General features: G+C 51.5%; 1 pseudogene; it reads right to left on the bottom strand.

The window, feature by feature from the left end:
* Positions 1 to 806: 806 nt before the first annotated feature.
* Positions 807 to 2,580, bottom strand: LOC131502148 (BOS complex subunit NCLN-like; annotated as a pseudogene).
* Between the last annotated feature and the right edge of the window lie 3,945 nt (positions 2,581 to 6,525).

Genomic DNA, 6,525 nt, shown 5'->3' with positions numbered 1-6,525 from the left:
GTCCCCAGGGGGACAGGCCCCAGCTCCCTGGGGCGTGGCAGGAGGGCAGAGGCAGTGAGAAGCACAGGAGAGGGCAAGCGGTGCGCGGAGCCTGACAGGAAGGCGGCTGGGTGTTCCGAGCACCAGCCGCCCACGGGGGCCCAGGGGAGACGCATCCAAGGCTGCACCCTGAGCTGGCTCCCCTCAGTCCCGGCCAGGGTGGTGGGGGAACACAGGGCTTCCGAGGGAGAGGCCAGAACTGGGCATCCGGAGGCTGGTGCTGCCCTCCTTCGGACAAGAGGAGAGACTGTCTCGGCCACCAGAGGGCGACTGGGGCAGGGTGGAGGACGGACCCAGAGCCTCCCTCAGCCTGCAGTCCCTGGTCAGCCTCGCGTGCAGCAGGAGGGACGCTGAGGCTGCACCGGGCGCGTTTCCTCTGTCGTCTCGGCTCACAAGCCCCGAGGGCCAGGGGGTCACCTCCAGGAGTGGGGGCCCATTTGCAGGCTTGTTCCCAAGTCCATGGCCTGGCTCCGGGACTTCCACCAAATGCTCTTCCAAGGGAGTTCAAAGGACAAAAAAGAGAATCCCCCAAGTCCTCAAGAGCGATACAGAAAAACTCTGTAGTTCAGGGCTGGGGCTTCTCAGCAAGGGGTGAAGCCCTGTCCCCCTGCCGGCTGTGGGGCAGGGAGGGGTGGCAGGTGGAAAGCTCATCGTGCTGGTGGATGGCCATGTCACTGCATCTTGGCCTTCAAGAGCAGTCCCTGAACTGTTTTGTACAGGAGGTCGTAGTGCTGGGGACAGCAGGAGGGTTTGAGTGAGGCCGGGGGCAAACCCTGCATCCAGGAAGGCCCGGGGGCCACTTGTGGGGCCACCTTCCAGGCAGGATGGGGGGGGGGGGCAAGGACTGACCTGACCAAGGTGACCCTCGCACAGGGACCCTGGCTCCCACCTGAGCCCCGCCTGCTCACCAGGACTGTTGTAGAGGCCACCCCGAGCTAGGCGCCCATGCACATGGCCAGGAGCGTGGAGAAAACGGCTGGCTTGACCTTGTAGGCTCTCACCACCTGCTTCAGTTGCTCACAGAAGACAAACGGGGTCCCACGCGTCAGCCTTGATGCGGTGCTGCTTCACCTCCGCCAGGTGGCAACTCAGGTGGCGTGCTGGCGTGCTGAGGAACATGCAGAATTTGTCCAGCAGCTGGGTGGCTGGTTGCCGGGCTGGGCCGGCTGGTGAGCCAGCCCGTCACGCGGTCCCGCTTCTCCTGCTGGATCATCCGCTCCGGGAAGATCGGCATGTCTCGGGGGGGGGGGGGGGGGGTTCCTTCCCGGCCAGGTTGTAGATGACGCGGGCCAGGGCCTCTGCGATGAGCCTCAACTTGTGGGTCAGAGTTTTCAACTTGGGCCCTCAGGTCCATGAGGTGGCTCTCCAGGTGGGACAGGGCGAAGGCAGACACCCAGAGAACCGCAAAGCACTCCGGCTCTCAGGCCGGGATGTCCCCAGGTCGACCCTCTTGTGCACCGTGGAGACCTTCTTGTGCACCGGCGCCCCAGAACCGGCAGCCACTATTTCCAGCTCCAGGAGGAAGGCTTGCCGCAGTTTCCCCTCACAAGGCGGCTTGGACACGTACAGGTCCTGGCTGGCCCTTTGGGCCACAGTGTTCGAGAACAAAGGCAGAGGACAAAGGGTGCCTGGTTCCCCGGTAGTGGAGCTCGCTCCTCTGAAGTAAAAGAACGGAAGCTTTGCATGTACCCGGTATGAGTGCGCTTGTTGGTGTAGGGCCTGGAGAAGGGGCGGGCGAGCTCCCGCAACAGGGAGACGCCACTCTCATTGGAGTCCCAGCCGTGCGACGGCCAAGGGGCCACTCTGAAGGCATCGTAGTGGGGCACGATAATGGTGGTGCTAAGGTCCTCTCCACCCAGCGCCATCAGCCACCGGTCCGCTCGTGGCCTTGCTGGGGACGCGTGACCGTCCGGAAGCCGGGGGCAGTGGCGTGGAGGAGAAGCGCTTGGGCCACAAAGGCAGAGCCCTGGGAAGCCGACCCGGCCTGCGTCCGCTCGCAGACGGAGGGCGGGGCCTCATCACGCACAGCAAAGGACAAGGGGACGATGCTGTGCGTGGCCGGCGTCCTGGGCTCCGTCTCCGTGACTGGCTCGATGACGTCCTGGGACACAGAGGCCACAGCCCTCGGCAGGACGGTGACCACGGCACCTGCCGCCTGCCGCAAAGGCCCGCGGGTACCGCTCGCGGCAGCCGCGGGAGCCCGCAGCAACGGCGCGTCCCGCCCGGCCGCAGGGATGCGCGCGCGCCTGCGTGGGAAGCGCCGTGTGCTCGGGCCCCGGCAGCTGGGCGGGGAGAGGCGAGGCCGGGCGGACGCCCCCTGGAGGGAAGCCGGGGGTCTTCCCGATGGGACCGGTGCGGGTCATACCCCTGCGCGCGGGAGATGGGCTGCGTCACGGGTGATGGGCCGGAGCGGCGGCCCCCACGCCTGCCGCCTGTTCCCCGGGACCTGACCCGCTTCTTCCCGCACCCTGGCGGGGCCACACCGGGCGATTCCCGAACCCACCTCCACGTGGGTGGCCGCCGGGGCCCCCGTAAGTTCATAACCGTGCTGTGGTTACCTAAGAGAATGTTCCTGTTCTAAGAAAATACACAGTGAAGGGGCTCTTGGGTGGCTCAGTCGGTTACCCATCCGACCTCGGCTCAGGTCATGATCTCACGGGTTGTGAGTTCGAGCCCCGCGTTGGGCTCTGTGCTGACAGCTCAGAGCCTGGAGCCTGCTTTGATTCTGTCTCCCTCTCTCTCTGCCCCGCTCATGCTCGCTCTCTCTCTCTCTCTCTCTCTCAAAGATAAAAAGAAAATATACACTGAGGCATTTAGCAGTAAAGAGCCAATGTGTATGCAACTTATTTTAAACAATTTCAGAAAAACATTATGTGTACACACACAGGCATAAAGAGCTCACACACAAACGTAAAGCAAAGAAAGTAAAATGTTAAAAATAGATGTATTTGGTTAAAGGGTATATGAGAATTTTTGGCTACTCCAGCTCTTCCAAAAGTTTTACGTGATTTTCAACAACAACAGCAAAAAGATATTTGAGCTTAACTCAATAATTTGTCTCAAGTTTTTAGGGAAGAGATAGTCATCTGGCCTTTCAGAGGATATAATTAGGGAGTGAACAGGCAAGTTGCATGTGATAAATTTACACTAATGTATTTCTCTGGCCGACTCCTTGAATTCTTTCCATTGCATCATGCGGGGGGATTTCTAGGGTTTCAGCATCTAGTCTAGATGTGTGCTAATCAGATCACTAAAATAATAGAAGTATATAATAATGCTCTAGCTAGCAAACATCAGGGCGAACTCCATCATCCTTAGTACAGTGTCCCCAATGCCCAAGTTTCTGGTACATCTAAATTAACAAATTCCTGCAAGTCTTTTGGGATTTTCTTTAGTGACTTTGCATTTGAGGTGGCGGGGCGGGGGGGGGGGCTGCTTCCTCTGGCTAGAGAGGAGATTCTTTTAGCAGAGTCAAGTAAACCCTTGAATTTCAGTCTGTACTTTGAAATGAGAAATTTAGGGACATTGTTGCACTTCGGTTTCAATGCAATGTTTGTTTAATGCAGTGTTATAAAATGCAACATCTCTACCCCCTAGGTGCTGTCATTTCTTAATGTTCCGGAAAACCTCTGCAGTTCCCTGATCCCGGCCCTCAGTGAGCACATTCCCTCCTGCCTCATCTCTGCTAGATTGCTGGTATGCACTGATTACAAGAAATAGATTTGGCATAAATCTGGCACTTATGCTTTTCAAAGAAGTTTCACATAAATTGTCCTATATTCTCTTTCATCGTCACACAACCATGTGAGATAAGGAGGGAAGCATTTTGTCGTGAAAAAACTGAGGCACAAAGTGGTTAAGGTCCCATACAACGTAGTGATGGAACTGGTATTAGAATTTAGGCTTTCTGTTCCTCTCTTGTTGGTTTGTTTGCTTGTTTTTAAGTAGGCTCCGTGCCCAAGTGTGGAGCTCAACACAGGGCTTGAACTCATGACCCTGAGATCCTAACCTGAGCCGAGATCAAATGTTAGATGCCCAACCGACTGAGCCACCCAGGTGCCCCTCTGTTCCTTGTTTTAGTGAAGCATCCCAGGTCTAATGAAAATATTGCCAAGTCCCCTGAGATATTTTGGAAATACTAAAATATACAAAGAATTTTGCAGAGATACCTTTTAACCAATGTGAAGTAATCATTAGGATACTATCAAAAATAATGTCTCAACTCAAACTCAAAACTTGTCTCTTCCCTACCAACCTTCTCTCTTACTGTCTCAGTTTGTGCCAATGATACCATTATTCTTTGCTTGCTGTTCTCCCCCTCAGCTTCCACTCTGGCTACAGACCCCACAGACTCTAGACTCTGATGGTTGGGATCACCTTGCCCTAGCATGCATACCTCTTCAGCAGGCGCCTTTCAAGAATATTCAAGCCTGAGTATCTTCCTTAGGAACCTTTCTGTCTCATGGCAAACACTCTGTACTGTTGCCCCGCCAAATACTTGAAGTTCAGACTGCACCCACCGCGACCCACTGTCTTTGCTCGGCGGTCACAGATAACCGCAACCAGTCTTTAAATTTATTACTTTAAGCAAACCTCAATCACAGCTCCCTGGGCCTTCTGTACTTCAAAGCACACATATCAAGTGTTGTCTCAGCTCCAGGGAATACAGTGGTTCTCCTGAAGCCTTTTTAATTTGGTTTGAAGATCAGGAGAGTGCAGAGAGAAATGCACAGCATTATAACAATCAGGAAGGGTAACTGATCATTCTCTTCTCCTCTTGTATAGACCAGAGGCTGGCAGTGGGCTGTTTTATAATGCACTAAGCATGTCCTTCATTGGGTAAATTAATATTTCTTTTTCTTTTTACTTTTTAAAGTTTACTGAGGAGAGAGAGAGAGAGAGAGAGAGAGAGAGAGAGAGAGAGAGAGAGAGAATATGCACGCAAGCAGGGGAGGGGCAGAGAGGGAGGGAAAGAGAAAATCCCTAAGCAGGCTCCTCACTGTCAGTGCAGGGCGCAATGTGGTGCTCAGTCTCATGAACTGTGAGATCATGACCTGAGCCGAAATCAAGAGTGGGTAGCTCAACTGACTGAGCCGCCCAGGAGCCCCTGAAATTTCCTTTCAGAATTGTCTCAGTTGGCTATAACAAGTTACCATAGACAGGGTAACTTAAACAATAAACATTTCTGTCTCACAGTTCTGGAGGCTGGAAGTTAGAAATCATTATGCCAGCTTGGTCAGATTCTGATGAGAGCCCTCTTCTTGGTTGTAGATGGTTGATTTCTTGCTGTGTCCTCATTAGGTAGAAAGACAGCTAGCCAGCTCTCTGGTCTCCTCTTATAAGAATGCTGATCCCATTCATCAGGACTCCACCTATATCTCCAAGTACCATCACATTGGGATTAGGGTTTCAACATATACATTTTAGGGAAACAGGCATTTAGTCCATAACAGGAATGATGGGTATTTGTCGCATATATTTTCCAGAAGCAATTTGGAGACAAATATTCCATTCTAACACTGTGCCTCATGGATAAGAGATACATTAAAACATAGGAAGACAAGGATCCTGGCTCACATGGCCTACTCTTCTGGAAATCCCAACAGTTTTATGCTGGCTTATAGTGCACATGATAATTTGCGATATTGCTATCTACTTAATTCCTAGGAGACCGCACAAGTTGGCCTAACAACATTTGGTGCAGAGGAGGAGAAAGTAGTGAAGGCTAAAAGCTCAGATCTAGATGATGTCAAGAATAGTGGAGTAAGAAACTCTGATAAACCTGTGTTCTGCAAAAGCAGTGAGAACACTAGTCAGAAAATGTCAAAGGCAACTTTTCCGTAACTCTAGAAATTAACTGAAAGCTTGCAAAAATTGAGAGAGTATTTCCTCAGGAAAAATAGTTGAATCTTGGTAAGAATAGTAAGCTTTGCGTCATTAGAACTTACCCTATTCCCATACTCTCTCCCCATCTCTGTAGTACTCTTGAAAATCAACAGCTCAATATCATGGTGAAAATCAGCAACTTAGCAGCCATGGGAAGTATCAGAATGACAGAGAACATAAACTTCATACTTCCCGATTTCAGAAATTACTACTAAATCACATTAATCAAGACAGTGCAATGCTGGCCTATATAGATCGATGGAGTAGGATAGAAAGTCCACAAATAAATCCTCGCATCTATGTCCAACTGATTTTCAACAAGAGTTCCATGACCCACTCAAGGGGAAAGAACAGTGTTTTCAACAGAAGGTACTGGGACAACTGGATATTTGCATGTAAAATAATGAAGCTAAACTCTTACCTTACACCATATACAAAAAGTTAAATCAAAATGGATCAAAGACCTAAAAGTATAAAACTCTTAAAAGGAAAATAGGTGTAAATCTTCATGACCTAGATTAGGCAATTTAGGTACTTCTTAGTTATAACACCTAAAGTGGGAACAACCAAAGAAGAAATAGATAATTTGGATTTCATTAA

The sequence above is a fragment of the Neofelis nebulosa genome, chromosome X, assembly GCF_028018385.1.
Source record: "Neofelis nebulosa isolate mNeoNeb1 chromosome X, mNeoNeb1.pri, whole genome shotgun sequence".
Taxonomy (NCBI): Eukaryota; Metazoa; Chordata; class Mammalia; order Carnivora; family Felidae; genus Neofelis; species Neofelis nebulosa.
Note: the sequence above shows the minus strand (reverse complement) of the source record. Positions and strands in the feature narration are given on the sequence as shown.